At 40.0% G+C, this 13,129-nt stretch overlaps 1 protein-coding gene across 50 annotated transcripts in view; it reads left to right on the forward strand.

The window, feature by feature from the left end:
- CHRM2 (cholinergic receptor muscarinic 2) overlaps window positions 1-13,129 on the forward strand; it is a 688,089-nt gene that overhangs the window by 570,801 nt on the left and 104,159 nt on the right. The gene's annotated exons all lie outside the window — the stretch shown is intronic.

The following is a 13,129-nucleotide window of genomic DNA, read 5'->3' on the forward strand; positions in this document are numbered from 1 at the left end:
TGACATTTAATTTTCGAAACAGTGCTGTGAAGTAGGTGTTACTTTTTAAAGATAATGAAGCTGAAGAGAAATGACAAAACGTGTGGATAGCAGATCTGGGAATCGGACAGCAAATGCCTTTCTTTTTCCAATATAGTATACTACCCACTTGAGGCTTATTTCCCAAAACTCGTGTCAAAATACAGGAACTATTTCTATCCGGATTGGTAGCGCAATGTACCAAGAACAAGGCCCTACTGTTCATTCATTACCTGGTCTTTCATTCAGTGCCGTTTTGATGTATTGAATGAAAAATGGTGACATTGTGGCAGAAGATCACACAAACAAGTGAAACATGACTTGAACTTCTTTCCCCTTCTGCCTAATTCAATCTCTTATCTTGCATCAGGATTCCAAAAATACACTTGCAATTGCTTACCTCTGCTTCCTTTTATTTCATTTCATTATTGTACCAATTGTTAGTCTCATTCCTGGTTCATGCAGTTTTTCTCAACTGATTATGCAATCACTGAAGTGGCAACCTCAGACTCATCTACCTTCCAGCTGATTGCAAAGGATTCATAAAACAGCATCTAAGAAAAGGTTATATTCGGGGGGAAAAACAATTACAGCTTTCATTTGTTACTGCATATTATAGTGGTTAGTAAAAGAATAAACACTGTCAGTCTGCTTGTTTCAGAAAGGTGGAGCAGGGCTCTTTGAAGGGTGCTAGAAGGCTTTTACATTGGGTCCCCACCTAGAAGTGACTTCACTTCTCCCATGTCTGGAAGTAGAATCATGCAGGAGCATCATGACCTGCACCTGGAGCAGCTGATGAAAGGAGTCACAATAACCCCACTAACACACAGAGAGAAGAAGCCGCGTTACACGGGAGCAGGAGCGCGGTGTTTGCCAAGTCAAGTGTTCCCTTGATAACGTGTTAGATAGCTTTAATAAGCAGTGGGCTTTTGAGCCTCAGTTTCCTTATTTGTAAAACAGGAATATTAGAACTTACCTTATCTCCTATACAGAACTGTTGTAGGGTAACAGGAGAGATAATGCAAATAACAGGTTTGGGTAAACTGTAAGTTACAGATAAACGTTTGTTATTGTAATGAAGCAGACTCTGCTGAGTGAATGGAAAATTAAGTCCACAGGTACTTTTAGTTCTTTTTAGAGAACCATCGATTTCTTTTCAGAACAGAAAGAATTAAGCTTCTATGTGATATCTTAGTGGACTAGAGGGAGGGATTGGTTGATACAGCCACCAAAACATCCATGCAAAATCCATAGCATGACTTACAGATCTTTTGTGTTAGCAAGATCATTAATTAACTTACAGACTTCTACTACAATGCTCACATCATTCCTCTAAGAAATACACTTGGAGAGAAAAGAGTCATATTTGGGAAAAGAGATGTGTAGCTATTGCAAGGCTCCTTTTTACAGTTTAGGGAAAGCAGAATACAAGGAGAAATGCCTTTGTAAAGTTAAATTACTTGCTTAAAGTCACAAAGTACATCCATGCATTATGAATCTTAGGTTCAGTGTGATTAATTAATTAAGGCTATGCATGCACACCATAAGATTAATTTACTGAATAATTCACTGAGAAAAGTCTGTTCAATTTTCAAGTGCTAAGACTATAATGAATCTTTGACATGACTAATTTACCTTCCCTGAATTGAATGATAGGTTTTAAATTGAAGTGATCAGTAAATTGGACATATTGATTGCATTTGGTGTCACATATGTATATTTTTAAGAAACTCAAAGACTTTTGAAGGACTGGAAAAGATTTGTTTGTTTGTTTGTTTTTAATAGGGAGATTGGGAATTTCATAACTGTTAACTGGAATTTCTTCTTTAGATCCACATATGTCAACAAGTTCCAAATGCTGGTCACAATTGATAAATTGAGAGAGAAAATTATGCAAAATTCTCAGGAGCTCAGGGAAGTAGGCCAGCAGAGAAATGCCTACTATTACTCTTTGTGACAGAGTTCTTATCCACACTGCCAATGACTAGCCTCAGTGAATTCAGTACAGCATGACACCAAACAATAGAAAAAGTGGCAAGCATGATTCTGATTTCCAAATCAGGAGATATTTTGGAAAGAAGAAATACCCTTTCTTTTTCAGTCCCATGAGATAATCTGAAACATGTATTGGAAAATCACATTTGTTTACTTAGAAACTAGGAAGAATTAGCTATATTCTAATGACTATGTCATATTCATCTTTGTATGAGTTCTGTCCATCCTCCAAACCTGGCCTGTTGTAGGTTCTTTTGCATAGTTGTTGAATTAATTGAGTAATGATCTTAAAAAAAATAGGGTAGTGGATGATGTAATCAATGAGGTAAAGGCCTTATTTAAAGAAACATTGCTATATTATTTTCACTATTTCATCTGCAATAGGTGCCTCTAATTAGGAGGAATGTTGTTCTGATTTTCCTCTTAGACCATCTCTATAATTGCCATCTTAGCTTTCATATCAGAATTATTATTATTGGGAGTGGCATAAACACATAAATTAAATCTGATTTGCCTTCTTTAGCACTGCAGTTGGAGAAACAGCTGCATCACTTTGAAATGAAATTTTAGCTTAGAATAATAAACAAAAATAAGAACACATTTTGTTAGACTTTTGCTTATGTTTCTTCATCTGTTTTCTAATCCTCATTTTAGACATTCTACAATTCTTTACAGATAAGCATTCATTCACTCTATAATGGATCTCTCCTGGACTTCACTGAGGAAAAAGCTTCTTTTAAAATATCCAAAGAGTATTATCTAAAGATTTGATTTATAGTTATTTCCTTTCTGTCCTTTTCTTTAAGTAGGTATTGTAACATTTTGAATTCTCATAATATTTTCTTTTATTTTTCTATTTATCCTCTCTCCACACATTCCACTTTAATGTTTATCTTTTCCTCACTTTTCCCCCTTATTATTTATCTGCTTTTTCCTTAGATGTTCATTTTTAAAGATTTTCCTCACTTTTAACATTACAGCATATAATGTATCTGTGTTTTTGTGAACAACCACTCACTATACCATTTACTGTATTACATTTATTACATTATATAAGGATCTTTATATAAAGACATAAAATCTGTATTCCTATTGCAGTTGAGGATTAAGGAAAATTGGCATTTCATTGAATTGTCCCCCTCCACTGCAGTAAATGTGTGCATACATGTGTGTATTTCTTTAGTTCTCATAAAGCTCAATTTGAGAGATTTCCATTTTAGAAATTTTCTCTATCACAGATTTCCCGGGTATCACTTCTACCTCTGTTTTTATGACTCCTATTCTTTTGACCCTTGTATTGATGGTTCTATAATATGCCTTTAATTTATTATAAAACTTCACCAAGGCCTTTTTAGCAAGAAGTATATTATGAATTTTAAAAGAATACTTGATAACTTCTACATACAACTCTATCACACTCACTATTTTTAACTTTTCCTCGGTCCTCTTTGCTTTCTTTTGTACATTTTATGTGTTTGTCCACTTACCATCTGCTTGTCTCCCTCTTTTCTTGCATCTGTTTTCTCCTCTTTTCCTGCCTCGAGTGTTCAAATCTTTTCTCTATTCAGCATCAATCACCATATTGCTGATTTCCTTATCTTATCCTGTGACCTGGTAAGGAAGAATAATATGTGAATAATCAAATTTATGCATCTCTTTGCCTCCTATAGGTTCATAATAATGTGAGAACATATTAAGTTGATGCAAACATAAGTGCAGTTTCAGACCATGAATTTTAAATCGTTGTAACTAGGCTCACACACATCTTTACTAATCAAAATAGAAACCATTACAATCAAGACATTTGTGCCAACGAGAAATAAGTTTGTTTATTCCTGTCGTGTAAAATTCCGTGCTTCAAGATTTGACAAACTCTTGCAAAGCATTTTCTGCCTCCTGCTGGTTGTGGAAGCATTTACGCTGCAATAAGTTGTCACGATGGTTGAAGAAGTGGTAGTCAGTTGGCAAGAGGTCAGGTGAATACAGCAGATGAGGCAAATCTTCATAGCCCAATTCATTCAACTTTTGAAGTTTTGGTTATGCAGTCAGATGTTGTTGGGGAGAAGAGTTGGGCCCTTTCTGTTGACCAATGCCGGCTGCAGGCGTTGCAGTTTTTGGTGCATCTCATCAATTTGCTGAGCATACTTCTCAGATATAATGTTTTCACCAGGATTCAGAAAGCTGTAGTGGAACAGACCAGCAGCAGACCACCAAACAGTGACCATGACCTTTTTTTGGTGCAAGTTTAGCTTTGGGAAATACTTTGGAGCTTCTTCTCAATCCAGCCACTGAGCTGTTTGTTGCTAGTTGTCGTATAAAATCCACTTTTCGTCACATGTCACAATCTGATTGAGAAATGGTTCGTTGTTGTAGCATAGAATAAGAGATGGCACGTCAAAATGATTTTTTTTTTAGTTTACAGTCAGCTCACGAGGCACCCATTTACTGAGTTCTTTCACCTTTCTAATTAGCTTTAAATGCCAGATGACCATAGAATGGTCAACATTGAGTTCTTGGGCAACTTCTCATGTAGTTGTAAGAGGATCAGCTTTGATGATCCTCTCAATTGGTCATTGTCAACTTTCAATGGCCAGCTACTGTACCCCTCTTCTTCAAGGCTCTCATTTCCTTTGCAAAACTTCTGGAACCATCACTGCACTGTACCTTCATTAGCAGTTCCTGGGCCTGTTGTCTCCACTGCTTTATGACCCATTTGGAACTTGAGTAAGAAAATTGCTCAGATTTGCTTTTTGTCTAACATCATTTCCCTAGTTTAAAATAAACATAAAATAAACAAAAAATAATAAGTCATTAGCAAAAAAAAAAACATAAAATGAGAAATGTGCATTAATATAATGTTTAACATAACCACATTTAAGGATGTATTTTAATATCAAGCAGCAAAGTTCAACAGTGCAAAACTGCAATTACTTTTGAACCAACCTAATATTACTGCTTGCCCCATTGAAAGGAGAGACTGGCTTCTGGCTGTTCACAGGCTCAGAGCCATAAAGGGTCTTTGGAGATTAGTTGGTTATGTCCTCTCTGGTTCTACTCTGCATTATCAAATCCTTAGAGGTTTTTTTGCACAATTTACTTCCTTTCACAAGGAGCGTACATGCATGCTAAGTTGCTTCAGTCACGTCTGACTCTGTGTGACCCTATGGACTATACCTGCCAGGCTCCTCTGTCTATGGGATTCTCCAGGCAAGCACATTGAAGTAGGTTGCCATGCCCTCCTCCAGGGGATCTTCCCAACCCAGAGATCGAACCCATGTCTCTTACATCTTCTGCATTGGCAGGCAGGTTCTTTACCACTAGTGCTACTTGGGAAGCTCTTCACAAGGAGAGTGAGGTAAAGAAGCTTGGGCGGTAAATTGCTGATAGCTTTCACCAGAGCCAATGTAAAATCTTAATCATAAATACCAATTGTGAATCAGTGTTACTATCTTCCTAGAAAATACAGGGAGAGCCTAGGAAAAGCTGCAATATGGGATTAAAATTTTTTTTTCCATCTCATTTTCCTTTAGAACCTTTCTCCCCTAATAGTGGGGCTTCCCTGATAGCTCAGTCGATAAAGAATCTGCCTGCAATGCGGGAAACCCCGGTTCAATTCCTGGGTTGGAAAGATCCACTGGAGAAGGGATAGGCTACCCACTCCAGTATTCTTGGGCTTCCCTTGTGGCTCAGCTGATAAAGAATCCCCCTTCAATGTGGGAGACCTGGGTTTCATCCCTGGGTTGGGAAGATCCCCTGGAGAAGGGAAAGGCTACTCACTCCAGTATTCTGGCCTGGAGAATTCCATGCAGTACAGTCCATGGGGTTGCAAAGAGTCAGACACAACTGAGCGACTTTCACTCACTCACTCCCCTCATAGTAACTAAATTAGCCAATACGATCAGGGTTATTCGTCTTAGGGAGTAGGTGAGATCCAGCGGAAAAGAGGCAAGTGTAGTCATATTGGATACGGACATTTTGGTTTCTCCTGGAGTCCTACATATGTGCATAATCTACCTAGTGGATAACACATCACCGAGCAGAGGCAATCAACTTGAAAATTCACTAGAAATGGACATATAACATATGAAGTCTTTGTTTTAGAATACCTGTGATTTATACTGAGAAAGTATCAGAAAAAGATTTTGGGAAACGGGGAAAGTGATTGAAGGAAACAGGAAACAGAAAGACCCAACATGTACTTGGGGAATAAAACACCTTGTCTTTCCAGTCTAATTATAAACCACTGAAGCTGGGCAGTGTTCACCTTAAAGCTTTATGTCCTTCAGTGTCTTGGAAGGCTTTATGAGCAAATGAATTGAATGATAATTACTAACACCTCAGGAGAGACAGAAAGTTGAAATTCACTGCTTCAGCTCATGCATTATGCTCTCTGTGTGACGTATAGATATTTGATACAATTTTGACCTAAAAACTGCTAGCGACTATGATTTGTTTCATTCTTTTTAATAATAAAAAGCAACAAAATGTTAGGTTATTAAATTTTAAGATTGTACTGAAATTCCAAAATGTATATACTACCTTTTAGAATTTATACCCCCACAGTCATCAGTCTCACTGTTGTTGTCTTTAAATTTTCATGCTTATAAAGTTGGGTTTATAATCATGTGATGAATATCTTCCCCTGAAGTGAGTTTTTATTAAAGGTGCTTACTTAAATTTATATTTTGACTGTGCCATGCAGCATCCAAGGAAACTAAGATCCCCAACCAGGGATTGAAGCCATGGCCCCTGCAACGGAAGGCAGGAATTCTTAACCACTGGACCTCCAGGGAAGTCCCTGAACTTAGTTTTGGCATTGTCAGTGAGAGGGTTGAGTCTCAAGGCTGGTGTTATAAATTTCCAGCAGTCCAGTGATTTTCCTCTCTGTGGGAACTTCATGACCCTGTGCTTCATTCCTGTCAGGGGGAAACTCACTACTTAAAGCTGATACCACGGGAAAGGTATCTTAGCAATACTCACAGCCCACTTCATTGCCGCTGCTTCTTCTGTGACGGATAGTGTTTCATTGCTGGTGGTTCCTCTTAGGAAGAGACACACACTGAGGTCACCTGATGCCATTGCATAATTATATATGAATATGAGAAAATCATGCTGAATGGCTTCTTATGAAGTGGAAATCTGGGTGTATCTGAAGAAATAGCTATTACTAATGGTCCAAATACTTCTCCCATGCAGTGAACATTTATAATTTTTGTGCAGCTAGCTATTTCTAAAGTGCAATGTGGCATAAAGCAGTTGGCCATTTCCTGTATATTATGCTGAATGGACAACCTTTGAAGACCCCTACGACATGTCATAACACTTTAGTTTGCCTGTCCTCAGTTCAAAGCACCATATGAAAACAGTCATTTGTCCAGTATTACTGGGCTAAACAGATGTTTGTGTAACTGAATTTCCAAACAACGGGAGTATATGCCTTTAGATTTAAAATTTTGACACAGGATTATTATAGATTCAAGATGCTTTGTCTCTTCTTACCACTTCAGTTTTTTCTCTCTCTCCTCACCCTTAATTTCTGTAACCCTGTGAAACAATACGCAGTTCCCTCAATGAACCATAGAGTTGCCATTGACTCCACTTTTCCAGAAAGCCCTTTCTATTTCTAGCTGGTGATCACTCAACTTTCATGAACCTGTTTTGTTTCGTCTCATGTACTAAACTTATCCTGACCCTTTGTCTTCTTCCACTCTGATTACTTTAGCCCTTTCAGCCATATGGTGTCCTATATATACTTCAGTCATGGAAGTCATCAATCTCTGAGTTACTTATTTGTCTGGATATTAGACTCCTGGTGACTTATTTGTCTTTTTTGTATTCCTCAGTTCCTCAATAGCTGGGTTTCCTAATACTTTATATATGCTTATAGGATCAGTAAAATCAATGCAGTGAAGCTTCCAGGGGATTCAGAGATGCAGGGCACTTTTCCCCTAAGTAAGTAACCCCAACTATTCTGAGAGTTGTGTATTTTGTGACTGATTTTTTGGATTTTTTTCATCTTTTCCCATTTTATCAAGCCCTTGTCAGTTCTTGGAAGAGGGTGTTTGCTATGACCAGTGTGTTCTCTTGGCAAAACTCTGTTAGTCTTTGCCCTGCTTCATTCTGTACTCCAAGGCCAAATTTACCTGTTATTCTAGATGTTTCTTGACTTCCTACTTTTGCATTCCAGTCCCCTATAATGAAAAGGACATCTTTTTGGGGTGTTAGTTCTAGAAGGCCTTGTAGATCGTCATAGAACCATTTAACTTCAGCTTCTTCAGTGTTAACTGGTCAGGGCATAGACTTGGATTACTGTGATATTGAATGGTTTACCTTGGAAACGAACAGAGATCATTCTGTCATTTTTGAGATTGCATCCAAGTACTGCATTTCAGACTCTTTTGTTGACTATGATGGCTACTCCATTTCTTCTAAGGGATTCTTGCCCACAGTAGTAGATATAATGGTCATCTGAGTTAAATTCACCCATTCCAGTCCATTTTAGTTCACTGATCCCTAAAATGTCAACATTCACTCTTGCCATCCCCTGTTTGACCACTTCCAATTTGCCTTGATTCATGGACCTAACATTCCAGGTTCCTATGCAATATTGCTCTTTACAGCATTGGACCTTGCTTCCATCACCAGTCACATCCACAACTGGGTGTTGTTTTTGCTTTGGTTCCATCTCTTCATTCTTTCTGGAGTTATTTCTCCACTGATCTCCAGTAGCATATTGGGCACCTAGAGACCTGGAGAGTTCATCTTTCAGTGTCCTATCTTTTTGCCTTTTCATACTGTTCATAGGGTTCTCAAGGCGAGAATACTGAAGTGGTTTGCCATTCCCTTCTCCAGTGGATCACATTTTGTCAGAACTCTCCACCATGACCTGTCCATCTTGGGTGGCCCTACACAGTATGGCTCACAGTTTCTTTGAGTTAGACAAGGCTGTAGTCCATGTGATCAGATTGGTTAGTTTTCTGTGACTGCAGTTTTCAGTCTGTCTGCCCTCTGATGGAGAAGGATAAGAGGCTTATGGAAGCTTCCTGATGGGAGAGACTGACTGAGGGGGAAACTGGGTCTTGTTCTGATGGGCATGGCCATGCTCAGTAAATCTTTAATCCAATTTCCTATTGAAGGGTGAAGCTGTGTTCCCTCCCTGTTATTTACCTGGGGCCAAACTATGGTGGAGGTAATGAAAATGATAGTGACCTCCTTCAGAAGGTCCCATGCATGTACTGCTATACTCAGTGCCCCCAACCCTGCAGCAGGCTGCCACCAACACATGCCTCCACTGGAGACTCCTGGACACTCCCTGGCAAGTCTGGGTCAGTCTCTTGTGGGGTCCCTGCTCCTTTCTCCTGGGTCCTGTTGCACACAAGGTTCTGTTTTTGCCCTCCAAGAGTCTACTTCCCAGTTCTGTGTAAATTCTGGCAGCTCTGTGGTGGGTTTAATGACGACCTTGTCCAAGAGGGCATATGCCATACCCAAGTCTGCTGCACTCAGAGCCCCTGTCCCTGTGGCAGTCCACCGCTGACCCGTACCTCCACAGGAGATGCTAAAACACAGTTCTGTTTCAGTATCTGTGGGGTGTCTGGGTCCTGGTGAGCACAAGGTTTGTTTGAGCCCTCTGAGCGTCTCTGGCAGGAATGGGGTTTGATTCTAAACAAGAATTCGCCCCTCCTACTGTCTGGCTTGGGCTTCTCCTTTGCCCCTGGAAATGGGGTATCTCCTTACAGCCGCTCCAGCACCATGCAGTTGCCACTGCAGTTTGGTCATAGCAAACACCCTCTTCCAACAACACAAGAGAAGACTCTACACATGGACATCACCAGATGGTCAATAGTGAAATCAGATTGAATATAGTCTTTGCAGCAAAAGATGGAGAAGCTCTATACAGTCAGAAAAAACAAGACCGGGAGCTGACTGCAGCTTAGATCATGAACCCCTTATTGCCAAATTCAGACTAAAATTGAAGAAACTAGGGAAAACCACTAGACCATTCAGGTATGACCTAAATCAAATCCCTTACGGTTATACAGTGGAAGTGAGAAATAGATTCAAGAGATTAGATCTGATAGAGTGCCTGAAGAACTATTGACAAGGTTCGTGACATTGTACAGGAGACAGGGATCAAGACCATCCCCAAGAGAAAGAAATGCAAAACAGCAAAATAGCTGTCAGAGGAGGCCTTACAAATAGCTGAGAAAAGAAGAGAAATGAAAAGCAAAGGAGAAAAGGAAAGATACACCCATTTGAATACAGAGTTCCAAAGAATAGCAGGAATGATAAGAAAGCCTTCCTCAGTGATCAATGCAAAGAAATAGAGGAAAACAACAGAATGGGAAAGACTAGAGATCTCTTCAAGAAAATTATAGATACCAAGGGAACACTTCATGCAAAGATGGGCTCAATAAAGGACAGAAATGCTATGGGTCTAACAGAAGCAGAAGATATTAAGAGGAGGTGGCAAGAATACACAGGAGAACTGTACAAAAAAGATCTTCACAACCCAGATGATCATGATGGTGTGATCACTCACCTAGAGCCAGACATCCTGGAATGCAAAGTCAAGTGGACCTTAGGAAGCATCACTACGAACAAAGCTAGTGGAGGTGATGGAATTCCAGTGGAGCTATTTCAAATCCTAAAAGACGAGGCTGTGAAAGTGCTGCACTCAATATGCCAGCAAATTTGGAAAACTCAGCAGTGGCCACAGGACTGGAAAAGGTCAGTTTTCATTCCAATCCCAAAGAAAGGCAATGCCAAAGAATGCTCAAACTACTACACAATTGCACTCATCTCACACGCTAGTAAAGTAATGCTCAAAATTCTCCAAGCCAGGCTTCAGCAGTACGTGAACTGTGGGCTTCCAGATCTTCAAGCTGAATTTAGAAAAGACAGAAGAACCAGAGATCAAATTGCCAACATCTGCTGGATCATCGAAAAAACAAGAGAGTTCCAGAAAAACATCTATTTCTGCTTTATTGACTATGCCAAAGCCTTAGACTGTGTAGATCACAACAAACTGTGGAGAATTCTTCAAGAAATATGAATACCAGACCACCTGACCTGCCTCTTGAGAAATCTGTATGCAGGTCAGGAAGCAACAGTTAGAACTGGACATGGAACAACAGACTGGTTCCAAATAGAGAAAGGAGTACATCAAGGTTGTATATTGTCACCTTGCTTATTTAACTTATATGCAGAGTACATCATGAGTACATTCATGAGCTGCTTTTGAACTGTGGTGTTGAAGAAGACTTTGAGAGTCCCTTGAACAGCAAGGAGATCCAACCAATCCATCCTAAAGGAAATCAGTCCTGAATATTCATTGGAAGAACTGATGCTGAAGCTGAAACTCCAATACTTTGTTACCTGATGTGAAGAACTGACTCATTTGAAAAGACCCTGATGGTGGGAAGGATTGAGGATGGGAGGAGAAGGGGACGAAAGGGGATGAGTTGGTTGGACGGCATCACTGACTCAATGGACGTGAGTTTGAGTAGACTCTGGGAGTTGGTGATGGACAGGCAAGCCTGGTGTGCTGCAGTCCATGGGGTTGCAAAGGGTCAAATGTGACTGAACTGAACTGAACTGTCAGTTCTTGCTACCATCAATATATACTTTAAGCTAAGTAATTGTGTACCCTTATGTAAGATACTGAAACCTTCTGTGCCTCAGTTTCTTCCTCTTATGTGAGTGCATGCTAAGTCTCTTCAGCCGGGGAGTCCGACTCTGTGCAACGCTCTGGACTCTAGCCTACCAGGCTCCTCTGTCCATGGGATTCTCCAGGCAAGAATACTGGAGTGGGTTGCCATGCCTTCCTCCAGGGGATCTTCTCAACCCAGGAACTGAAGCTACATCTCTTAACATCTCCTGCTTTGACAGGCATTTTCTTTACCACTGGCACCACCTCAAAGCCCCTTCTTCCTTTTGTAGTTATTAGTAAAATAAATTGGGGGAGAAAACAAGGTGATTAAATGGTTGACCATCAGTGCTTGCAGGTGACAAAGACTTTGGACTTAAATGAGATTTCACATCCATTTGTAGAACTTGAGGAAATAGTACATTCATAATCACTATGGTAGGTGAAGCTCATCCTCTCCGTATTGTAAATCCATACTGACCACATCTGTGAAGTTCTCCATAGCATTTCAGAACTTCAGCTTAGAACATTTCTGGGGTACACACTGCTCTCCAGAACCTGCTGCCCTATTGCCTTTTGCCCTCAAATAGACTAGATCACACTCCCATCATACCCTAAACCCTGAGCATGCATAAACTGTATTTGCATATTAATCATTTGGGAAAAAAAAATTACAGTTCCCTTAAATCCACCACACTGTAGATCACTGTCATTGCTTCTCAAAGCCCAAGCTGGAATACCCCTTCCTGACCCAGCTTTGCTTGTGCCATCAAACTCATGGCACTCGGTGCTTCCTCTTCCCACACACAAACATCTCGTCTTCCCACTTCTGCCAAAACTTTCCACCGTCTCCTCCACACTTCTCTTTTTTGTCATGAACAAATTTCCTTCCACACAGCTTCTTCCCTGAAAACCTCCTGATCTTAACTAACATCTTAACTCCAACCCTTGGGCATCCTCTCTCCTTTAAGGATGCTTTCACACCTGGCTCACAGTCTTTACCTCCACCTCAAGTCTTCCTAACATACTGGGTGACTTTCATGTCCATCCATAACAGTCTATCAGTCCCTTCTCCTCATTGTCTATAATGAAGTTTGCCTTCACCCATACAGTTACCCAGAAAACTGTCATCATCTGAAACTGACCCATGACTTCTTTAAATTCTGAATTCAGACATTCAACTCACTTTCTACAACTTCTCATCCCTAGAGCTCTTATTCCAGTTACATGCACTCCTCAATATTGTAAAGACCTTCAACAATGTTGCCCCTCTTACTTAACCATATTGTCAGCTCCCTTCTCTCCAGTGGTTTAAATTCTACAACCCATCCCTTCAATACTTTGTTATTACTTCAGATAACTTTGCCCACTGCCTCCTCATCACCCATTCAGAAAATTCCTTTTTCTAGCAAAAGCAAGTCTGCCTTCTCCGATGCTATATTCTGCCCTCCAAGTTGTGTTTTGGAAATG

Source organism: Giraffa tippelskirchi, chromosome 10, assembly GCF_054371585.1.
Source record: "Giraffa tippelskirchi isolate mGirTip1 chromosome 10, T2T-mGirTip1v1.2.pri, whole genome shotgun sequence".
NCBI lineage: Eukaryota > Metazoa > Chordata > Mammalia > Artiodactyla > Giraffidae > Giraffa > Giraffa tippelskirchi.